The 25,201-nt window shown below is 37.6% G+C and overlaps 1 protein-coding gene and 1 non-coding gene across 7 annotated transcripts in view; both read left to right on the top strand.

Annotated features, from left to right (window-relative positions):
- Nucleotides 1-25,201, top strand: part of DMD (dystrophin) — a 2,246,075-nt gene that overhangs the window by 1,317,639 nt on the left and 903,235 nt on the right. The gene's annotated exons all lie outside the window — the stretch shown is intronic.
- On the top strand, nucleotides 8,625-8,731 carry LOC129535379 (U6 spliceosomal RNA). Its single transcript, XR_008681640.1, has one exon. It is a non-coding gene; the product is annotated as a U6 spliceosomal RNA (small nuclear RNA).

The raw sequence follows: 25,201 nt of genomic DNA, 5'->3' as shown, positions 1-25,201 counted from the left end.
AGCAAAAACAACACCCAGTTGTGGACGTGACTGGTGATGGAAGCAAGCTCTGATGCTATAAAGAGAAATATTGCATAGGAACCTGGAATGTTAGGTCCATGAATCAAGGCAAATTGGAAGTGGTCAAATAGGAGATGACAAGAGTGAACATCAACATTTTAGGAATCAGCAAACTAAAATGGACTGCAATGGGAGAATTTAACAGAGATGGCCATTATATCTACTACTGTGGGCAAGAATCCCTTAGGAGAAATGGAGTAGCCATCATAGTCAATAAAAGAATCCAAAATGCAGTACTTGGGTGCAATCTCAAAAATGATAGAATGATCTCTGTTCATTTCCAAGGCAAACCATTCTATATCACGGTAATCCAAGCCTATGCCCCAACCAGTAATGCTGAAGAAGCTGAAGTTGAATGGTTCTATGAAGACCTACAAGGCCTTCTACAATTAACACCCAAAGAAGATGTCCTTTTCATTATAGGGGACTGGAATGCAAAAGAAGGAAATCAAGACACCTGGAGTAACAGGTAAATTTGGCCTTGTAGTACAGAATGAAGCAGGGCAAAGGCTAATAGAGTTCTGCCAAGAGAATGCACTGGTCATAGCAAATACCCTCTTCCAAAACACAAGAGAAGACTCTACACATGGACATCACCAGATGGTCGACACTGAAATCAGATTGATTATATTCTTTGCAGCCAAAGATGGAGAAACTCTATACAGTCAGCAAAACAAGACTGGGAGCTGACTGTGGCTCAGATCATGAACTCCTTATTGCCAAATACAGAGACAGATTGAAGAAAATAGGGAAAATCACTAGACCATCCAGGTATGACCTAAATCAAATCCCTAACAATTATACAGTGGAAGTGAGAAATAGATTTAAGGGACTAGATCTGATAGATAGAGTGCCTGATGAACTATGGATGGAGGTTCGTGACATTGTACAGGCAACAGGGATCAAGAACATCCCCAAGAAAAAGAAATGCAAAAACAGCAAAATGGCTGTTCGAAGAGCCCTTACAAATATCTGTGAAAATAAGAGAAACCAAAAGGAAAGGAGAAAAGGAAAGATATACCCATTTGAATGCAGAGTTCCAAAGAATAGCGAGGAGAGATAAGAAAGCCTTCCTCAGTGATCAGTGCAAAGAAATAGAGGAAAACAATAAAATTGGAAAGACTAGAGATCTCTTCAAGAAAATTAGAGATACCAAGGGAACATTTCATGCAAAGATGGGCTCAATAAAGGACAGAAATGGTATGGACCTAACAGAAGCAGAAGATATTAAGAAGAGGTGGCAAGAATACACAGAAGAACTGTACAAAAAAGAGCTTCACTACCCCGATAATCACGATGGTGTGATCACTCACCTAGAGCCAGATGTCCTGGACTGTGAAGTCAAGTGGGCCTTAGAAAGCATCACTATGAACAAAGCTAGCGGAGGTGATAGAATTCCAGTTGAGTTATTTCAAATCCTGAAAGATGATGCTGTGAAAGTGCTGCACTCAATATGCCAGCAAATTTGGAAAACTCAGCAGTGGCCACAGGACTGGAAAAGGTCAGTTTTCATTCCAATCCCAAAGAAAGGCAATTCCAAAGAATGCTCACTACCACACAATTGCACTCCAGAGTCGGACACGACTGAAGTGACTTAGCAGCAGCAGTAGCAGCAGCACATGCTAGCAAAGTAATGCTCAAAATTCTGCAAGCCAGGCTTCAACAATAAGTGAACCATGAACTTCCAGATGTTCAAGGTGGTTTTAGAAAAGGCAGAGGAACCAGAAATCAAATTGCCAACATCCGCTGGATCATGGAGAAAGCAAGAGAGTTCCAGAAAAACATCTATTTTTGCTTTATTGACTATGCTAAAGCCTTTGACTGTGTGGATCACAATAAACTGTGGAACATTCTGAAAGAGATGGGAATACCAGACCACCTGACCTGCCTCTTGAGAAACCTGTATGCAGGTCAGAAAGCAACAATTAGAACTGGACATGGAACAACAGACTGGTTCCAAATAGGAAAAGGAGTACGTCAAGGCTGTATATTGTCACCCTGCTTATTTAACTTATATGCAGAATACATCCAGCTGGTCTGGATTAAGCATAAGCTGGAATCAAGATTGCCGGGAGAAATATCAATAACCTCAGATATGCAGATGACACCTCCCTTATGGAAGAAAGTGAAGAGGAACTAAAAAGTCTCTTGATGAAAGTGAAAGAGGAGAGTGAAAAAGTTGGCTTAGAGCTCAACATTCAGAAAACAATGATCATGGCATTCGGTCCCATCATTTCATGGCAAGTGGATGGAGAAACAGTGGAAACAGTGGCAGAATTTATTTTGGGGGGCTCCAAAATCACTGCAAATGGTGACTGCAGCCATGAAACTAAAAGGAGCTTGCTCCTTGGAAGAAAAGTTATGACCAACCTAGACAGCATATTAAAAAGCAGAGACATTTCTTTCCCAACAAAGGTCTGTCTAGTCAAAGCTATGGTTTTTCCAGTAGTCATATATGGATGTGAGAGTTGGACTATAAAGAAAGCTGAGCCCCAAAGAATTGATGGTTTTGAACTTTGGTATTGGAGAAGACTCTTGAGAGTCCCCTTGGACTGCAAGGAGATCCAACCAATCCATCCTAAAGGAAATCAGTCCTGAATATTCATTGGAAGGACTGCTGTTGAAGCTGAAACTCCAATACTTTGGCCACCTGATGCGAAGAGCTGACTCATTTGAAAAGGCCCTGATGCTGGGAAAGATTGAAGGCAGGAGAAGAAGTGGACGACAGAGGATGAGATGGTTGGATGGCATTATTGACTCAGTGGACATGAGTTTGAGTAAACTCCAGGAGTTGGTGATGGACAGGGAGGCCTGTTGTGCTGCAGTCCATGGAGTCGCAAAGAGTCAGAAACGACTGAGTTACTGAACTGATGGAAAATACACTCAGAAAGGCAGCACCATTGTCTAAGAATTTCCATAGTCCTTTTGACATTTATGGATAATTTCAATGACCTGACTACAGAGGAAATGCCCTAATTTTAGTGTATCTCTTCACAACTTTGATTTTTTTGGTTCCTATTAAATGTCTTCAAAACTTTTTTCAATACTGGCTCTTTGTCAGAAGGATATACCAGTTCTTTAAAAAAATTAGATACAGAAAATGGTAGTTTATTCCAACAACAACTCTACCATCTTTTATGTTATGAATTTGGTTTTGATTCCTCCTATTGAAATTTTAACTTCTTCCTTCAAATATCCACAGGTTTCCCTCTGTCACTTCCTTCTGTTTTTCAGTCACTAAGTGGTGTTTGTGACCCCATAAACCACAACACATCAAGCTTCCCTCTCCTTAACTATCTCCTTGAGTTTGCTTAAACTCATGTCCATTGAGTCGGTGGTGCCATCCAACCATCTCATCCTCTGTCACCCACTTCTCCTCCTGCCCTCAGTCTAGGATTGTCTATTGGTTTCCATTACCGTGGACCACCCTAACACCCTCCAACTCTCACTCTCCATCCCCTTACAGTGTTCTTTAGGTTTCTTTATATTTTTTATCACCTTGGAATATTATACATCTATTTTCTTATTTATTCTCTATTTTCTTCACTTAATGTAAGTCCCTTGTGAAAGCTCACTGCTGCATCCTCAGCGTCTAGAATAGTACCTTCTACATAGAAAGCACTCATGAAATAGTTATGGAAAGAATTTTCAGAATGAATGTTCATGCAACTGCCAAATCCATTGATTTCTCTGCCATTTGATCCTGTTCAATAATATCCCTGGTCCTCCTCTTCTTTTTTAGACTCAGAAGCACTGTATTTTCTATTTTTAAATTTCTGATTGGAGCATAGTTGCTTTACAATGTTGTGTTTTTTTCTACTGTACAGCAAAGTGAATTAACTATATATACATATATATACATCCCTTCTTTTTTGGATTTCTTTCCCATTTAGGTCACCACAGAGCTTTGAGTAGAGTTTCTTCCTTGTGCTATAAAGTAGGTTCTCATTAACTATTTTATACTTAGTGTCTATAGTTTATATATGTCAATCCGAGTCTCCCAACTCACCCAACCCCCTCTTCCCCCCTTGGTATGCATACGTTCTTTTCTTTTTCTATGTCTCTATTTCCACTTTATAAATAAGTTTATTGATACCAGTTTTTGCAGATTCCACATATATGTGTTGATATATGATATTTATTTTTCTCTTTCTGACTTCACTCTGTATGACAGACTCAAGGTCCATCTACATCTCTACAAATGGCCCAGTTTCCTTCATCGCTGGGAAAGTCCTAGTTATATTCCTGCTGCTGCTGCTGCTAAGTCACTTCAGTTGTATCTGACTCTGTGTGACCCCATAGACGGAAGCCCACCAGGCTCCCCCGTCCCTGGGATTCTCCAGGCAAGAACACTGGAGTGGGTTGCCATTTCCTTCTCCAATGTGTGAAAGTGAAGTCGCTCAGTCATGTCCGACCCTTAGCGACCCCATGAACTGCAGCCTACCAGGCTCCTCCATCCATGGGATTTTCTAGGCAAGAGTACTGGAGTGGCTTGTCATTGTCTTCTCCTAGTTATATTCCTACCTCATACCTAAATCTTTTCTCGGCAACTCTCGCCTCCATCATCTTAAACATGTGCCTCCACCAGGTTCAGGCTTGGTGTTGCCTCTTTCTCTCGCTAACCTCAACTTGGTTTTATTTCAGTCTCTTGGCTTTAGCTCTTCCATCTGTTTCAGTTCAGTTCAGTTCAGTCGCTCAGTCGTGTCCGACTCTTTGTGACCCCATGAACTGCAGCACACCAGGCCTCCCTGTCCATCACCAACTCCTGTCTGTTTATACCCCACTTTATCTCCAGTTCTACTACCTGTTCTGCATTTGTAAACCCTGAAGGACTTCACACTTGGAGATCTGTGTAGTATGGCAATAGCCATATGACTTCAACAAAATCATTTCCCTTTCTCCTCTGAAGTCACCCTTGATCGACTTTTCTGTTTCATCCTATCTCTGGCTGTTCTGGAGGTTCAACAGCTCTTCCACCTTTCTTCCTTCTCTACAGGCCACACTTTTGCTTTTCAATACCTTTTTTTATTTGTTTGTTTGTTTTCCAAGTTCTTTCTTAGGTAAAAATCATACTACCTTATATTGGAACTGCATCAGATCTCCTCTTGCTACCTTTACATTCTCCTTTCCAATCCATTTGTAATATTATGCGTGTGTGCTCAGTCTCTTAGTCATGTTCAACTCTTTTGTGACCCCATGGAGCCCACCAGGCTCCTCTGTCCAATGGGATTCTCCGGGCAAGAATGTTGGAGTGGTCTGCCATTCCCTCCTCCAGGGAATCTTCCCAACCCAGGGATCACACCCAAATCTCTTGCATCTCCTGCATTGTCAGGCAGATTCTTTACCACTGTGCTATAATATTGTGATCAGCCTTAAAAATCACCCTGATTGTGACATTTGTCTACTCAAACCTTCAGTATCCCCTTTTATTTACAGTATCTGGTATAAAATTTCTGTTCCTGGTATTCAAAGCCCATTCTAATATAGTCTCCAAAGTATGCGTTCCTAACTTTACCCATGTTTTCAGGCCATCAACTTGTCCCCTCAGCTTTCAAAATATGGTGATTCTCAGGAAAACTTGTAAAGTACTCCTCTATAGACCTTTTGTTTGCCATCCATTCTTGAAGATATTTCTCTCTCATCTGAACTATAATCACTTTTGCCTGTACAATTATTTAGAAAATAATCAGGTACTGACAAATAACATGTCTCCCATTGCCTTGAACCTTTATTTAAAACTTAATTTACCTTTTCATATGATTACATCTTGTTTCCTAACATAGTATTAACTTCTAGAGATTTACTTCAAATTTTGTAGATTATCTTATACATGGTAGGAATTCAGTAAACACCTACTGACCTGAGTTATTAATGCCTTTGTCTAATTTAATCTGAGTAAACATTAGTACTATTAAAACTGTACCACAAGGATTTGAATAAATGAGCCATTGGTTTTTAAAATATAATACTTAAGTTACATTGTTTTCTCATAGTGACACCTTAATATTTTTTTTATTTTTGATTAATGTTTTTTTATTGAAATATATTTGACATATGACATTTTGTCAATTTAAGGTATATAACATGTTAATTTGATACACTTATCTGTTTTAATATGATTGCTGTTGTAGTGGCAGTTAACACTTCTATCATGTCACGTAATTATCATTTCTTTGTTATGTTTGGAATAATTAAGATCTAGTCTCTTAACATGTTTGATTATAATTCAATGTCATTGCCTATATTTACCACAGTGTGCATTCTTTTTTTAAATTGAAGAATAGCTGATGTACAATATTATGTAGGTTACAGGTGTACAGGCAGGAATACTGAAGTGGGTAGCCATTTCCTTCTCCAAGGGATCTTCTCAACCCAGGGACTAAACCCGGGTCTCCTGCATTGAAGGCAGTTTCTTTACTGTCTGAGCCTCCAAGGAAGCCCACAGGTACACAATTTAGTGAGTCACAATTTTTTAAAGGATATACTCCCGTTTATAGGCACTCTAAATTATTGACTATATTTCCCATCCCACATTGTACAATATATCCCTGTAGCTTATAATATACATAGCAGTTTGTACCTCTTAGTCCCCTACGTCTATATTGCCCCTCCTGTCTTCCCTCTTCCCACTGGTAACCACCAGTTTGTTCTCTGTATCTGCGAGTCTGCTTCTTTTATGTTATTTCACTAGTCTGTTGTATTTTTCAGACTTCACATACCAGTGATACTACACAGTATTTCTCTTTCTCTAGCTGACTTATTTCACTTAGTATAATACCCAGTAAGTCCATCCATGTTGCTGCAAATGGCAAAATTTCATTCTTTTTGTTGGTTGAGTAGTATTCCATTGTGTGTGTGTGTACCACATCTTCTGTATCCATTCATTTGTTGATGAACACTCAGGTTGCTTCCATATCTTGGTGATTGAAAATTACGCTGCTATGAACATTGGAATGCATTGCATCGATTCAAATTAATGTTTTGGGTTATATATATATATATCCAGGAGTGGATTTGCTGAGAAGGCAATGGCAAGCCACTCCAGTACTCTTGCCTAGAAAATCCCATGGGTGGAGAAACCTGGTAGGCTGCAGTCCGTGGGGTCACTAAGGGTCGGACACAACTGAGTGACTTCACTTTCACACATTGGAGAAGGAAATGGCAACCCACTCCAGTGTTCTTGCCTGGAGAATCCCAGGGACGGGAGAGCCTGGTGAGCTTCCGTCTATGGGGTCACACAGAGTCGGACACGACTGAAGTGACTTAGCAGCAGCAGCAGCATGGTAGTTCTATTTATAGTTTTTTGAGAAAACTTCACGCTGTTTTCCACAGTGGCTACATGAATTTACATTCTATCCAGTGGTGTACCAGAGTTCCCTTCTTTCCACATCCTCACCAACATGTGTGATTTGTGTTTTTTTTTGATGATCACCATTCTGGCAGGTGTGAGCCAATACCTCATTGTGGTTTTGATTTGCATTTCCCTGATTATTAGCAATGTTGAGCATCTTTTCGTGTTCCTATTAGCAATCTGAATTCCCTCTTTGGAAAAATATCTATTCAAGTTTTCTATCCTTTTGTTAATCACATAGTTTGTTTGTTTGATGTTGAGTTGTGTGAATTGTGTGTGTGTTCGTGTGTTTGATATTCACTCCTTTTGGTCATATCATTTGCAAATACTTTCTCCTATTCAGTAACTGCCTCATGTCTATCAAATAGATATGTTTGAGCTTCCTTCATACATTTAATAAGGCAGGATCCATGGGATCCATGAACTAAAGAAATCTACAGTCTTTGAAATTTACTTTAAGAACATTTCTAAAGGCAATCTAATATAGTGTGAAAGAAAACTAAATTGGGCTAGAAGTTGAAATACTAGGGTAACAACAATCTCAACTTCATCAATTTACCTTAAGCAAATCACTTAATTTCTGTGCTGAATAATTTTATGTGTCAATTTGCCTGGATCAAGCTCAGGGTGGAGGGAGTGGGTGTGGCAGACATTTGCTGCATTATTCTGGGTATTTGTGTGAAGGTGTCAATGGATAGTATGCCCCCTTCTGTTGGTTCTGTTTCTCTGGATTATCCTGACAAATGCGATTTCTTTGAACACTGCTTATCACTCTTCAGAGTTGCAAAAGAGATGTAAAACATATCCCTGATATTTCATAGGGTTATTGTGTGGAAGTTTGTCAAATTAATTAATATGCTCTGTAACCTGTAAAATATAACAGGAATGGAAGACAGTACTGCTGTTAATGTTATTATCTTTAAATAGCATTTTTCCTTGTTGAGTCAGTTTTTTTTTAATACTTCTGCAGAATCTTATTGCCATTTTACTCTTGCTAATGTCCTAAGGCAAAGACAATATAATGTTTTGTTTACCCAAAACTTTAGACATACCTGGCAATTGTGGGTGCCTTGAAATTAACTACAAAGGAAAATTAACATTAAGCACTGCTTTCTTTGCCAACTGCACACTTTAACAAATAGTATGTTTTTTCGTATACCTCCAATTGTGGACCCTTTTCAAATCTCACATTTTAAATTAAAGTTAATGATGGGTGCTCACTTTGGCAGCACATATACTAAAATTGGAACGATATAGAGAAGATTAGCATGGCCCCTGCGCAAGGATAACAAGCAAATTCGTGAAGCGTTCCATATTTTTAGATTTCTGTCAATGTAGGGCAAAACCAATACAATAATGTAAAGTAATTAGCCTCCAATTAAAATAAATAAATTTAAAAAAAGAATTTAAGACAAAATTGTTACTAGAGAAAAAGAAGGACAAAATATAGTGACAAAAGGGTAAATTAAAAAAAAAGTTAATGATGGGCTGAAATTCATATATAGAACTATCAATAGTTATTATCTCTTCCTAGTACCTCAGAGCACCTAGGCATACTGAATATGGAAATGTTATATACATACAGAATGGGGGTGGGGCGAACCAGGAGCAGGCTATTAGAGCCCTGAATACATGAAAGTCACTGACATAACTGCCCGCAAATTAAATGCATTTGTTTAGTGCATTAAAGATCAATTGATTTGCCCAGCACTATTCAATAATAATAGAATTCTTTCAAAGTTAGGCATAATTAAATAAGCTCCAAATATTCCTTTGGTGGCTGTCGTTTGTTGGGTTGATTGATTGACATTTGACTCCCTATCATCAAAAGCCAGTGGTGGGAAACTTATCCTGATGATAATACTAATTCACTGTAACAAGAAAGCCACTTTCAGTAGACTGAATGTTGCCCAGGATAGATGTATATAACCTGCTACAGCAGAAGCTGGGTCAATACAAACAGACTTTGGCATTTGGCCTAGTTCTTGCTACCATTACTTTTCTCTATTAAGGACAGAAAGTGATTGTGTTGGTGCATGGCTGAGTTTCCCTTTTATATAATATAGCAAATATTTTGCCATTTCACAGGCGGAGGAAACAGATCTAGAAGCATTCCTTATGCTTGTCAAAAAACCCATTCACTGTTAGTAGAGGCGTGGACAAAATTTTCTGATCCAGTAAGAACATGTATGAGGGGAAAAACTTCATCTGAAGTGTTACTTGGAAAAATCAAAACCAATAATTATTTATTTGCAAAGGAGGCTCTTAAAATCTGGCTGCCTCAACATGTATTTTTCTCCTTGTTGGAGCCAAAATCTTTGAGAATTGATTAAAAGGCAATGAGCAACCTACAATACTGAAATGCTTTTGAATCAAATCAGTAGCTAATAAGGACAGCAGGTAATCATCACTTGCAATTGAAGGCTGATTTACTACTCCTAAAAATTCTACATAATAAAAATGGCTTTGGAAAGTATATGTATAAATTGATGTTTGGAAGATAATTTTATCAGCAATGCATAACATAGCCAAGAAAAAAAAAATCAAAATATAAGAACCATGTGCCCACTATAAGATTTCATTTTATCCTCACAACAACACTAGGTGGTAGACACTAGTATTATTATTCTTTTAGTTTTACAGATGAATAAACTGAAAATTAAGTGACTTGCTTGAAGTCAAATAACTTGTAAGTGGACAAATGATTTTGTCTTCTAAATCTTACTTCTCTGGAGTTCGTTCCGTTCCGTTCCGTTCCGTCGCTCAGTCGTGTCCGACTCTATGCGACCCCGTGGACTGTGGCCTACCAGGCTTCTCCATCCACGGGATTCTCCAGGCAAGAATACTGGAGTGGGTTACCGTTTCCTTCTCCAGGGGATCTTCCCAACCCAGGGATCAAACCCAGGTCTCCCGCATTGGAGGCAGACGCTTTAACCTCTGAGCCACCAGGGAAGCCCATCAATCACCTACCATTCTGTAATCAAGCACAAATTTCTCATCAATTTGGATAGCTGTGTAATAAGTTCTTTAGTCTGATTTTCTATCTAGTGTACTGTTTTCTCAAACAAGGCAGTGTATATCTGACTTTTTAAAGTTATTTAGATGCTAGAACTTAGGCAGTAGATGAGAGTTACTACCGAATTTTTTTTCAAAATACTTAGGAGTTGTTTTATTAGTACTGTCATCACCTCTATTAAAATAACGTGAACTTGTAAAAGGCAGACTACACATAACCTAGAGAAAGAGATTTTTGAGTATAAAGACCATAGTATTTGAATATAACTGTGATCTTGCCATTTTTCCCTGTTCCAAGAGACGATGATAAGCACATGGATTTAAGAGCAGTGGTCAACTAATTCTTTCCACTATATGGGTATTTTGACATGTTTCCACCAATACTCATGAACACAAATGAAGGTCTTCTTTGACAAATCATACTGAGCTTTATTAAGTGATTAAATTGTGACTTTTTAAAAAATGATAACTCAGTAACATTATTTCAAATGTCTTGTACTCATAACATATGGACAGAGAAATGGACAGATAAATGACCTTCCCCTTCACACACACATCTATAGAACTCATCTCTATCACAGTTAACAGAATTCAAATATTGTCTCACTATTTTTCTCCATATGCACATACAAACAAGAACACTTTCGTTTTAGTTCTGTGTATGTTTAAGCTTATTTTTCATAGAGAAAGGCCTTATGGTGGTTGTTTCATTTTTATTTTTCATATTTGCCTGCAATTTTTAAAGTGCAGCATCTGAAATTTTTGAAAACTCATAGAAGTATTTTTTAAACTAAAGAACTCGTATTCTTTCTCTCCATACATTGCTATTAATAGGTTTTAGCTTTGCTTTCAAATATTCAGTGATTTTGTAAATTTTTTTTCTAGTAAAGTAGAATAGTATTACATATACTATTTTACCTTCTATTATTTACTATTTTGCTTACATTTTACCCAATCATAAAGTATATATTTTTTTTATTTTTAAAGGCAATATGATAAAATCTCAAAATGAGTGTAAATAATTCATTATTCTCCAATTATTGGGAATTTGAATTGTTGCCAAATTTTGGTCATTCTTATGACTATTCTTATTCATAAATTTGTAGAGTTGAGTTCATTACATGCTACCCTTCCTTGCAGCTCCAGCCATTTTTATTTTTTTCTTTCAGCTCTTTTTACTCTCACCTTTACCAAACCCTGTCTTAACTAGGGACTTCACACATCCTATTTTCTCCATCAGGATAGACAATTAACTCTCTTATTCTTGGCACATCTTTCATTTCAATAACCTCACCACAAAAGTCATCCCTGGACACCCAATAAAAAATTATATCATTAACAGTTCCCCTAGTGGCATTTTCACCATTATTTTTTAAACAGTATACTGTATTTTTCTTTGTACTGTAATAACAGTTACCGCAATTTGTGTGTGTGTGTGTATTTGTTGTTTGTCTGTGCCCAGACTGAAATGCCAAGAGGTCAGAACTGTCTCATATAAGATGCAACCACACTCAATAAAAACTTACTGAACAAATTAATTAATCATCCTAGTCTTGGAGATAAATGGTTACCTTATTTCTTACTTCTGTATATTTTAGATACATAGAACTAAAGAGATAATGCTGGTTGTCAACCAAAACCTAAATGTCAGTATTTAACTATGTGAGAGCCTCTCAACTTAATTCACACTTACCCAAAGACTATTATGCAGGTCCAACATAACTATTTTCCTAGATGTTGATGTTCATATTAAAAAAATACAATTGAATTTTCAAAGCATTTTTCAAAGATATAAAAATCCATGCTGAGGGGTAGGGCATTTCTTTTTTAACACTGCCAAATTGTCAAATAGAGAATGCATTAGCATATTTGAGATTTCTAAATCATCATGTAGATGTTTTGTTTTTGCCTTTTGGTGTTCAATAGCAGAGCTTCAACCAAATAACCTTCATATGCTCAATCAATAATAGAAGAGAACTTTGTTCGTGTTTATGGTCTCTTCTGAGTTTCTACTATTTTTGTGAATTCTTCTCTTTCTGAAAGAAATAATAGCAACTTACCACCACATTATGACAGCGTTTCTATCTCTTATGGTGATTTTCAAAATGAACTGTGATTTTTAAATCCTTGCAAAATGAATCACTTTTACATATCATTGGGTTTTAGGGCATGTATGAGGTTTGTTGACCTGTCATTTTCACAGCATATTACTGTAAGAATACATTGAAACAAATCATTCCACGTAAATGTGGGCCTGAGTAGACATCTTTCAGTTGCAGCAACATTTCAGATGAGCCTCATTCAACCTTGATTTTTTTGTAGAGAAAAAGGTAATGTGCACATTTTCATTTCTGGAGATTGGCCATTGAAAAGTGCTAGTTTAAAAAACTGTCTGTTTGTACAATACCTGGTCTGTTCATATAACATCAAAAATATAAGAATGAAGCTTCACCTACCCACCAGTGTGCATCTTAACAACAAGTGCATCTGAAAGAAATTAGAGCCTTGTTTGTATTTTTTCATGTTAGTAAAGGACTTTTCAATAAAAAATAAATTACTCTTGAGCATATTTGTTTGAATAACAAAAAAAAAAAAGAAAAGATTCATCTGATTGATAGTGGACAGAATTTTCATTAAGTTTCACAGCAAAAAAAACACACAAACACACAATTGCATCATTCACCTTCTTGTTTCAGATGAAACAGAAAATTAGATGCAAAGAACTCTACAGAAATGTTCAGCATGCATATTTTAACCATTAAATACATTATCAAGAATCATGTCAGCATGACATTCTAATAAAACAGCTTTACGAAAACATGTAATGCAATCTAGGAATGCTGTGGTCCTCTCTAAATCAGCTCCAAACATATTCTGCATTGATATATTTCTCATTATTTTGATCCACGTTTTTTATATAACGATCACATTCAATACCGTCTGAGCCACCAGGGAAGCCCAATTAAATGTACAAACACTATGAAGTGGAATGACAAAATAGTGGGTTTTTTTTAATAGTAAAACCTGTATCAAATAAGCTTTCTCCCAAGAAAAAGCTATGATAATGAAATTCTTGGTTTATTATGTGCACAATAATTTAAACATGTATGCAATTTGCCTAATTTTGTGTCTTTTCTACTTTTCATGTGCCTCTTTATCTCTGTAATATCGCAGTAACTGAGTCAGAAAAGAGGCAGTACTGAGTAGGGAACCTCACTGAAACACACATGGTGATCATCTGGATCCTAGTCCTGATTCTCACACCTGGAGGATGAGTCAGACCAGAGAAGTCATTTAGGTTCCCAATTCCTCATCTTTTTTAAAAAAACCACTTGATTGAGGTATGCTTGATATTTATGAAGCTATGCATTTTTAATATGTGCATTTGATGATGTTAGAAGTAAGTAGACATCGGTGAAACCATCAACACAATTGATGCCATAAACACATCCATCACTTCCATTCCCTCATCTTTAATGTGGGGATAGTAACACATGTTTTTTTATTGCTTACCTCATATATCTGTGCAGGTCTAAAGTGAAATAATCATCTGATAGCACTTTATAAAGCATGGAAGGGTTGCATATTATCCCTACAAGATAATTGTAATAACTGTCTTAGCATAGTATCAGGAAATCAGTCCTGAGTGTTCATTGGAAGGACTGATGCTGAAGCTGAAACTCCAATATTTGGCCACCTGATGCGAAGAACTGACTCATTTGAAGAGACCCTGATGCTGGGAAAGATTGAAGGCAGGAGAAGGTGACAACAGAGGTTGAGATGGTCGGGTGACATCACTGACTCAGTGGGCATGAGTTTGAGAAAGTTCCGGGAGTTGGTGATGGACAGGGAAACCTGGCGTGCTGCAGTCCATGGGGTCACAGAGTCGGACACGACTGAGCAACTGAACTGACTGATAGTACCAATAACATCTTCACCAATTTAACACAATTTTCTATATGATCAGTAACATTCCTGGTCTGAGCAAGGGATCATAGCAGAAGCAATGAGTAGGTAGGTAAGTTGTTGCTGAATCTGGAATCTCTTGTAAATGTCTCAGATTGTTCTTCTCCCCCATTTTTTTTTTTTACAACTTTCTTTTCACGTTAAAAATATGATAATGCTTTAAATGTAACATACAAAGCTAACTTTGTCTTTACTGATTAAACATCTAAAGTGCTTGCTTAAAGGAGCAAATTGAGTTTTAGGTTTTATTGATTTATACCCTTCTTCAATCCACAAAGGATTTGCGACAGTGTATAACAAGCCTTCAAACTATAACATGAAATATTAATAGAAAAAAATGGAACCAAGTGAGATACACACTAAAATTTTATATTAAGGCCAATAGCTCAGCAATAAAGAATCTGCCTGCGGTACAGGAAAAGCAGGTTTGATCCCCAGATTCAGAAGATTCCCTGGAGAAGGAAATGGCAATCCACTCCTGTATTCTTGACGGGAGAATACCATGGATAGAGGAGCCTGATGGACTACAGTTAGCATCAGAAAGACTTGGACAGGACTGAAAGGACTGAGAATATATATTTTTATTAAAGATAAGAAAAAGGAACATAAATATGGGGAAAGTGTGGTATAGAGCAGGAGTTTGAGGACATACCTCCAGATCATAGAAGTCCTTCCTAGCCATTTATTTTGATTGTCAAAACAAGATGAGAGCTATTTTCCTAAAGTATGTTGGCTGTTATAATTCTGAGTTGTCCCAACTTGCATATTTGTCTCAGTTTTAATGAAAGACAGCACGTTCATAGGACATCAAGTAAACTGGACCTATGGAACTTTGAAAAGCCCTTTCCCCTTGATGTTTGCATGGTAGACATTGATTTATTCTAAATATGTAGAAAAATAGCATTAAAGAGAGCTATGAAATGATGATACAGATGATATTAGAAGAGCTTAGTGACATTAACTGAGATGTGATGAATTATCATTTACAATTAGGAGTATCATTTGTCCACTATACCCCTGAGTAAGTTTAATAGTATCTACTTGAGCAAATAATGTAGTGAATTTTAAATGCTGCAATCTTAGTATATAAAGTGAGATAACCTTATTTTGAAATATTGCATTTGAATAATTAAAACACAGCACTAAGAAAGGCTATGTTGTATGTTCTCTGACTCTTAAGTAAAACACCCAGATAACATATCTTGTTTGAGTGACATTATATTAATTTATTTTACAAATGAATATAGCCAATTTTTTCTGATTGAATACTTTTTCATTGCAAAAATGCATTCAAAGTGATGAAAGAAAACCAAGAGTAAAAATCATTCATCTCATTTCCCATTTAACATTTTTCTTGCTTCTCATCTTGTCTAATTCTAACATGCCTCTCTTCAGAAATCTCCCTCCTATGTAGATTTTTCAGTGTCCCTGCATCTTATTTCCTCTTATTCTGTTCTTGTATAAAGAAAATGTATTTTTGCCACATCAAATACATGGAGTGGTTCATACACCAGATCACTGTCTCCATTCAGTTTTAGCCAGAGGTCTTCACATTTGTTCAGATGGTAGGCAGCTGGTGGCTCAGTGGTAAAGAACCCTCCTACCAATGCAGAAGATGCGGGCTCACTCCCTGGGTTGGGAAGGTCCCTGGAGAAGGAAATGGCAACCTAGTCCAGTATTCTTGCCTGGGAAATCCCATGGACAGAGTCTGGTGGGCTGCAGTCCATGGGTTTGCAAAGAGTCAGACACGACTTAGAGACTAAATAACAACAGAGGCAACTGGACATTTCACTGCTCTCTGTAGAATATAGTGAAGTACTTACAGTGTTACTTCATTTTAGCAGCTGGGGACAGTTTTACTACCAGAAGAAAGAAATTGTTTTAAGTTGCTTAGACATGTGAAATTCAATTTTCATACTGCCTAAGAGATTAAACCAGAAACACAGGCACACATGTCCACCATGAGAACAAGTTGTCATCCAAACCCAAATGAGCTGCCTGACGTTGTCTTTGCTAATGAGTATTTGTTTGCTCCTTATTCAGTCATCCAGAACTGCTCTTTAACAGGACTAGATGGAAACCAGTTGCACTGACTTCTTCCCAGTTTTGAAAATTGGGATATTTGCCCATCTCTAGTGTTAACATAGTTCCACAAAGACCACTGACAGCAGGGTAGGACTGTATCCATGCAAGTTCTCTCATGTCCCTGGGATATAATTGGTCTAGGGCCAGAGATTTTAGCTCATTTAGAGCAGCTAGGTGCTCTTTTAAAACTCTCTCACCTATTTTGGGCTTCATTTTTCTCGTACAGTTATGCTTTTTCCAGTCTGATGAACATTGTCCCTGACAGAGCAGATAAGCAGAGGAGCTGAGCGGTTCTGCTTTCTGTGTCATCTGTATCCCCAACCTTCCCCTTCTGCCCTAATCAGTGAACCTATCTCTTTCTGCTGCTACTTTCTCCAAACAAAAGTGAAAAGGCCCTGAATGTTGTTTTTAACGTCATCACATGTCTCACTTACTTCCAGGCTCAACTTTCCCTCACTGTATTGTCCTTTATTGTTCTTTTTTGCGTATTTGCCCTCAGTTATGTCTCCATTTTCATCCCATATTGATACACTTTTATCAATAGAATCAGACCTCATTTAGGATCACCTGCATGATGCCATGCATCTCGTTCAACACCACACTTCTTTTTAAGAACTCTTTGGGATTATTTACAATGATGTGGTCAAAATTTTAAGCCTCCCAGGCTTCTTGTACCATTTTTTTCTTTCAAAATTTAAAATCATGAGATCACTGTTTTTTTCCCCTTCTTAATCTTGCACACCACATGTATATTCATACACACTTTCCTGAAATACAGATGCCACTTTGTCCTGTAGATTTTCCAAACTGACAATTGTATATTGGGATGAAAGGGTACATAGTATAATATCCCTGGTGGTTCACTAAGTCTGTTCCCACGTAACTGGATTAGTCTTCTGAACCCTTTTAAATTTTGTCTGCAGGTGACTGAGGTTTGGCAATCCACCTGTCTTAGTTCTTTTCTTGCATAAGAAACATCAATGTGTGCTTTACGAAGTGGGAGAGAAAGAAATTAAATTTGTTAGAAATCTTCATTCTTAACATGGCTGAGGTAGCGCTTAAATAAGGAGAGAAAAGCACTTGAAAGTGATATTGTTCTTATTTCTTAATAGTAAAATTTATAAAATATGAGACAGATTTACTGCGGAGGGGAGGAAACATTTATTCTTATATAAAATTTGAACCTATTAAATTTAGTTCTTCATTTCAGTCTCTCATGATACTTTCACATAATAGATTCAGCCATGTCATTTATTTTCTTTGCGTTCTTGGTCTGTATGACTAGAGCAAATAAAAAAGGAAGTGTAGAAGGATGTCCTAAGAACTGAGAAGCAAAGAAACTGTGTTCAGCTTAGTTTGTCAAGTGATTCTGCTCATAAACCCAACCCCTCAATAAAAAGAACATTTCCATTGCCTCAGGCCACCTTCAATTCCTATTCCCTGTAGGCACCTATTGTTAGAATTTCTATCACCATAGATTCGTTTGTCAGTTCTTGAATCCATATAAATGAAATTGTGCAGTCTGTGCTATTTTGATCAGCATACTACTTTTGAGATTCATCTATGTTGTGAGTACATTAATAGTTCACTCCTTTTTATTGCCAGTTGATACTCCATTCTATAAATGTGCCACAATCTATTCTCCCATTGATGGACATTCAAGCTGCTTTCAGTTTAGGGACATTGTGAATAAGATACTGTGAATGTTTGTGTACAAGTCTTTTTGTGAGCACAGGTTTTCATTTCTTTGGGGTAAATACCTAGGAGTGAAATGGCTCCATCAGATCTTTAAATTGATAAGATATTGCAAAACACTTTTCTAAAGCGGTTGTGGCATTTTCTACTCCCACCAGTGATGGCAGAGAGCTCCATCAGCTCTATACTGCCCCCAGTATTTGACCTTAACAGTACTTTCAGTTTTTTCCATTTTGTGGAATATGAAGTGGTCTCTTGTGGTTTTAATTTGTATAGCTCTGTTGACTAACAGCATTGAATATCTTTTCATGTATTCACTGGCTATTCATAAACAGTGGTCATTTGCCTTTCTTCTTATTGAATTAAAGTAATATTATTTTGAGGTCATTGCTATAACTTGGAATATGGAAAGGACAGAGACATTTTCCTACTTTTAAAAAAGTTGTCTTTGAAGACTCTATTGAAAAGCATGTTGCTGCTTAGTCAGCAGTGCGTTTCTTTTGTAAAAGCACTGCTCCCTGGACATCTTTGTCACTAATATAAAGTGCCAAACACTTTAATTTTCTTTGCCCAGGCTCTGAAGATTGTCTCTTCAGAACCATCAGCACTAATTTGTTGTTTAGAAGCCTATTAGGTATTTTTAAATTGTTGTTGTTTAGTTGCTAAGTCATGTCCAATTCTTGCCACCCCATGGACTAGAGCCTGGCAGGCTCCTTTGTCCAAGGAATTTCCTAGGCAAGAATACTGGAGAGGGTTGCCATTTCCTTCTCCATTTTATTTTATTGTATTTATTTTAAAATCTAGAAATGTAATTTAATCATTATCTTAAGACATATAATATGCTTATTCATTTAGTCATGTAGCCAATAAACTTTTACTGCTTAACATGGTGGAAAATCCAAACATTAAGAAAACAATGTCCTTGCACTAAAAGAAGCTCATAAACTTGCAACGAAAATCAGGGCATTTAATTTTATATAGACTATGAAAAACATCCTACAGTTGATAGGCAGTAGGATTTTGCAGGCTAGATGGCTTCTAGTTGAAATTTTATTTATAAACGTGATAATATTTGGAGTGTGTTTTCATTTATGCATTTAACAGATGTGATTTGAACACTACTGTGTAGCAGGCACTTTGCTAGGCAGTGAGAAAAACAGTGATGATTCTCTCTCCCGAAGCTCATAGTCTAATGGACTGGAGTGAAAGAATTACATAAGTAGAAATGAGGATATTTGTGATGGAGAAAGGAGAATGGCAAAGGTCTAGGGAATTGCCAAGGAATCACTGTGAGTTGTCCACGGATAAAGAATTGAAGAGTCAGTTGAGAAGCCTAGAAAGTTTTCTCATCCCAGAATGGTATGAGGTTCTGATTATTACCTAAATTGTCTGGGCTTAATTAAGCAGATCCTGCGGAGAAGGTGATGGCACCCCACTCCAGTACTCTTGCCTGGAAAATCCCATGGGTGGAAGAGCCTAGTAGGCTGCAGTCCATGGGGTCACTAAGAGTCGGACACGACTAAGGGACTTCACTTTCACTTTTCACTTTCATGCATTGGAGAAGGAAATGGCAACACACTCCAGTGTTCTTGCCTGGAGAATCCCAGGGACGGGGAGCCTGGTGGGCTTCCGTCTATGGGGTCGCACAGAGTCGGACACGACTGAAGCGACTTAGCAGCAGCAGCAGCAAGCAGATCCTGAGAATTCAGTATATGTGTCTGAGCAGGAAACCAACCACCAGAACTGCCCATCAGGAGGATTAATCTGGAAAGGATAAGTATGATGTTTTGGTGTGAGAAGTGGTGAAGCAAAACAGGAGGAAGTATGACTAACATAGTGAAGTACGGTGAACAACCAGCAAAGGAGAGGGAAGTAGCAATGATAACTGGGCAGAAGGTATAACAGAATCAATAGGACTTGAATGGGGGAAAAGAAAGAAAGGAATAAAACAAAGATGAACTGGCAGCCTGGTAAAGTCAACAAGAGAAATCAGTTTCAAAATGATGTTAATGTTGGCTTCAACATGTTTTCTTTGAGGTTTAAGTCAAATGGAAATGCTAAGGAGTGGTTAACAAGGAAGTTTCCCGAGACATAACAAATTTAGAAAACATTAACATTTGATAATTGAATATTTTCCATTTCACAAGTTAGATTTATAAGGAAGTCAGAACCACTATAGTTGGTTTCCACCTTTTTTTTTTTTTTTTTGCAACTATCTCTGATCTTTTAGAGATTCATGTGAGTAATTCCAGAAGTTTTCACAGAAGACTTGCTTAAGTCGTCTGCTTGTTTTTCTCTTGGGTTCTTCTGGTTTGTATATAGTTCAATAAGGTACAAATTGTTGACACTGTACAAATATAATAGAATCCATTCTGTGCCTCATTTGTTTGATTTCCAGAGGATGTATGTGCTCAATCAACAAGAGCTACAGATTTGTTTTTTATCATCTCATCTAATTCCATGAAGGAGAAGAGCATTACCATACCACCAGATAATGAGTTGGAAAATAAGAAAGCTAACCTCAGAAATCAAGGCTTAAAAAAAAGGGGGGGATAGCTTTCGGAGAAGGCAATGGCAAGCCACTCTAGTACTCTTGCCTAGAAAATCCCATGGATGGAGGAGCCCGGTAGGCTGCAGTCCATGGGGTCTCTAAGGGTCGGACACGACTAAGCGACTTCACTTTTCACTTTCACACATTGGAGAAGGAAATGGCAACCCACTCCAGTGTTCTTGCCTGGAGAATCCCAGGGACGGGGGAGCCTGGTGGGCCTCCGTCTGTGGGGTCACACAGAGTCGGACACGACTGAAGTGACTTAGCAGCAGCAGCAGCAGCAGCTTTTGTTTAATGCCTGTATAACTTGGCAAGAGGGACATATAAGACTTAGGCCCAACATGTGCTTAGAGGTGGATTGTTAGTGGATGTCTTGGGGGTTCTGTTATCTAAGCTAGATGTTTAAAATCAATTAATTGATGTTAGACTCAGAGATCTGTTTTTAATCCCTCTTTATCTTATTTCTGGGCCTTTCCGTTCTCAAGAGCCTGAGAAACTAAACCTTACTTTGATAACTTGTTATTTGTGGAAAGAAACGAGATTCTGGTGAAACACAATTATTTTTTACTGTCTGTCTTCCATACTAGGGTGCTATACGTATTTCCATATTTTTTTTAACCCTTCTTCAATGGGAAACCATTCAAGAGTACTGTCATATCTTGCCTAGTTTTATGCTCAATTTATAAGTGAATATTTCTTGAACAGTTATTAAGATAAGGGGTCCCTTCGGTTCAGTTCAGTCGCTCGGTCGTGTCCGACTCTCCGCGACCCCATGAATCACAGCACGCCAGGCCTCCTTGTCCATCACCAACTCCCGGAGTTCACTCAAACTCATGTCCACAGAGTCGGTGATGCCATCCAGCCATCAGCACTGTATCCAATACCTCAGGCTTTGATAATCTTAATTACCACAGCCTCTGTGTTTCTTTTCCTGATCATCTCCCCAAACCTAGACACACATATGTACACACCCATGGTCATAACACAATCACACAAGTGATGTGATTTTGTTTGCATAGTATCTCAGTAGCCATAATACAGCATTGTGTATAGTTATTTGCTTATTATTCTCTCCCCCATGAAATTGAATATTGATGGGAAAATATGAACTTATTTATCATTGTAAAGGCATCAGATACAAAATATTGGGTTGGCCAAGAAGTTCATTCCAGTGTTTTTGTAACCCAAAGGAAGTTTTTGGTTAACCCAAAAGTTGCCTATTTGTTGGAGTGAATCAAATTGAAGAGAACACTTACCTGCATTGAATAATTACATACACTAAGCAATCATTTAGAGATTATGCCACAGTTTAAAGTACATAGAATTCCTTTGAGTACAGAAAAGGAGTTTAAGGAACAAGTTTATTTCCTGATCTCTTAGAAAGAAACATGAATATATTTTAAATCATCTTTGTCCAGTGATTTTTAGCAGTGGGTGGGTAAAAGATAGGGTAAGTAGATACAACCAGCTTAATCAGAGTGATACTTTCTGTATTTTCTTTTTTTTTTTTTTTGAAATGGAGAATTGTACTGTCTCTCAACTTTCTACCTTATACACATCATGAGATTGATCTATTTTCCAGCAGATGAAATGAGAATGTTGCCATGTAGAAACAGAGCAAGGGCTAGTCATGACATTACTCCTCTCAGTTTCCTATGTAAGCAATTGTCAAGCAAATATTCAGAGAGTTCCAGAGTATGTTTGGTCATGAATCCTACCTTTGAGGTTACCCATAATGTGTTCAATGAAAATGAAAAATCCTACTACATTCAGAGCCAAATCTACATCACAAAATTTAGACTTAGCTCTGCCAATTTCAGTTATATTTTCAATCCTAATTTTTCTTCTGGGGCTCAGTCCAGTATCTCCAACTGGGCAGCTGACATATTTTCCTTCATTCATGTCTCCACTGAATGGCTAGATCCTATCTATTGAGCTCCCAAATCTCATTTGGTTTCATTAACTTTTCTCTGTTTGAACCACTGACTCACTGATCCATGCAACTATTTTTCTTCACCTTAACTACAGTGATAACACCTACTAGGTAGGTTTCTATTTCTATCCTAGAGATTTTCCAATCAGTCTCTTCTACTGTAGCCAATGAAGAATAACACTTAACATAATTCCTGGCCATTAGGAGTTGCTGAATAAATAGTTGTTTAGTCAATGAATGACTCAATGAAAATATTTGATAAGCATGGCAAGTACTAATAAGAACTACAACTTCAGAGCCAATACAGTTAGACAATGAGATTAAATGAGAATCAAACGTTTCCAGTCCTGAAACAATTCCATTTACACATCATTTTGCCTTAAAAAAAAAACAATGTTGTTGCTTTTTCTATATTCTTATTGCATATTTTCTACCCACCAAATGGTGTTTGAATAAATATTTGTGTAGCTCCAAATTGATAAAACCTCTAGAAAGAAGAATAAGGAATATAAAAATGATCTGTGTCTCCTTTCAAATATTCCATCTTAAAAGCCAGTTTTTTGGTTGTGTGTAATATATTCTATGATGAAATAGCCCATATGTTTTTTAAACTATCCTAGTAATCACGTGGAAAGAATTTTATGCCTGGAGTCATATGTTCTGTTACCAGGACCACTTAATGGTCGGAGACAAGAGCCTCCTTTTGATCAGAGAAAGGTCAATTTGTTTTCTTTACAAATCTAAGTAAACAGAGAGAAAAACAGCTCTTAAATGTTCCCAGGTAGTTCTCCTGAACTTTTAATGAATGATTTAGAAGCCAAGAAGGATTGAATAAATCTGTGAACCTAGAGAGGCCTAGCATTGATCGTAACAAAGTAAAACCTATTAACTTTGCAAACTTGTGTGCATTATATTAACAATTTTCTTTAAAAAGCAAGGGCTACTAATTCAAGTGTCTTCAGAGGGCAATAGAATGCATGTATACTCCACCTAAAGGCATTCAAATTATAAAAGTCCTAATACTAAAACATGTCTGAGGACAGATTTTACTTGCAGCCTTCAGTTTCAGATACCCAAAGGCAGAGACTTAATATACATAAGATTTCGGAATCTGCTTGAAATTGAGAAATATATGTCTTGGGGTTCCCACCCCAGGGCATTATGTCTTAGGAAAGAAAGAAAAAGAAAAAAAAAAGCCTGAGATAATCTCATGAAGCATGTAGTACTTAAAGGAATTTATGATGAATTCATTTGGTATCCACATTAATAGCTGTGATAATAATGAATGTATGTATCTGATGTGGATGAGATAAATACCTCCAAAGGAAATTTCATTGTAATTTGATATTAGGTAAATGTCCCATTAAAATAAATCGCTACTGTACATAATTTTCCTTTAATTCATTGTCAGGGTGTTTGCTTTGGAAAAGGCACAGTCAAATTCTAGTTTCAGGAGAAATTCTCATTATTCTTTTATAGCAACCATTATCAGGAGCAGATGGGGAATTGCACCAACAAATGCATCTACTATTATACCACACAGAAAAGAGTACTAGATGAAATCTAATCAGACCCCCTCCTGCCTCCATTTCCTATAACAAACTAACAAAAACATACTTGTAGTTTTATTGTTATTATTAGTGGAACACAATAAATCAGGGGTCCCCAACCCCATGCCATGGAACCCTACCAGTCAGGCCTGTTAGAAACGGCACTGGGTAGCAGGAGGGAGTGGCTCGGGAGTCAATGAAGTTTCATCTATTTACAGCTTTTCCTCACCGCCTGAACCATCCCCCACCTCACCCCCAGTCCCTGGTGCCCAAAAGCTTGGGGACCACTGAGATAAATGTCTTGTTGTTGTTTAGTCACTAAGTCCCATCCGACTCTTTTGCCACTTCATGGACTGTAGCCTGCCAGGTTCTACTGTCTAGAGACTTTCCCAGGCAAGAATACTGGGTTGCCATTTCCTTCTCCCACACAGGAATTGAACCTATGTCTCCTGCATTGGCAGGTGGGTTCTTTACCACTGAGCCACCAGAAAAGCCCTAATAAATGTTTACTGAAATGCAAAACAAATGAGACCAGGGGAAATACCAGGCTAACAAGGTGGATTTTATTTTTGATTGATCATCTGCAAAGGCTGCTTCTCTCTGATTTAGTTGGCAAGTCACAAATAAAAGAGCTGTAGGTCCTTAACTAAAAGTAGAATCTGACGTACACTTCACATGTGGAGACATTTTATGGTCCAAAGAAGAAAAAGCTCCTTCAGTACTACTTAATCCTTAGCTATAAAGTCTGATACAGACATGAATGCTACCAATGAATGACACTAACTGGAAATATTTTATGACTACCTATGCAGAGGGTAGGAGAAGGCAATGGCACCCCACTCCAGTACTCTTGCCTGGGAAATCCCATGGATGGAGGAGCCTGGTAGGCTGCAGTCCATGGGGTCGCAAAGAGTCAGACACGACAGAGCGACTTCACTTTCACTTTTCGCTTTCACACATTGGAGAAGGAAATGGCAACCCACTCCAGTGTTCTT

The sequence above is a fragment of the Moschus berezovskii genome, chromosome X (assembly GCF_049115385.1).
Source record: "Moschus berezovskii isolate FMDL1 chromosome X, NW_MosBer_1.0, whole genome shotgun sequence".
In the NCBI taxonomy this organism is placed as follows: domain Eukaryota; kingdom Metazoa; phylum Chordata; class Mammalia; order Artiodactyla; family Moschidae; genus Moschus; species Moschus berezovskii.
Note: the sequence above shows the minus strand (reverse complement) of the source record. Positions and strands in the feature narration are given on the sequence as shown.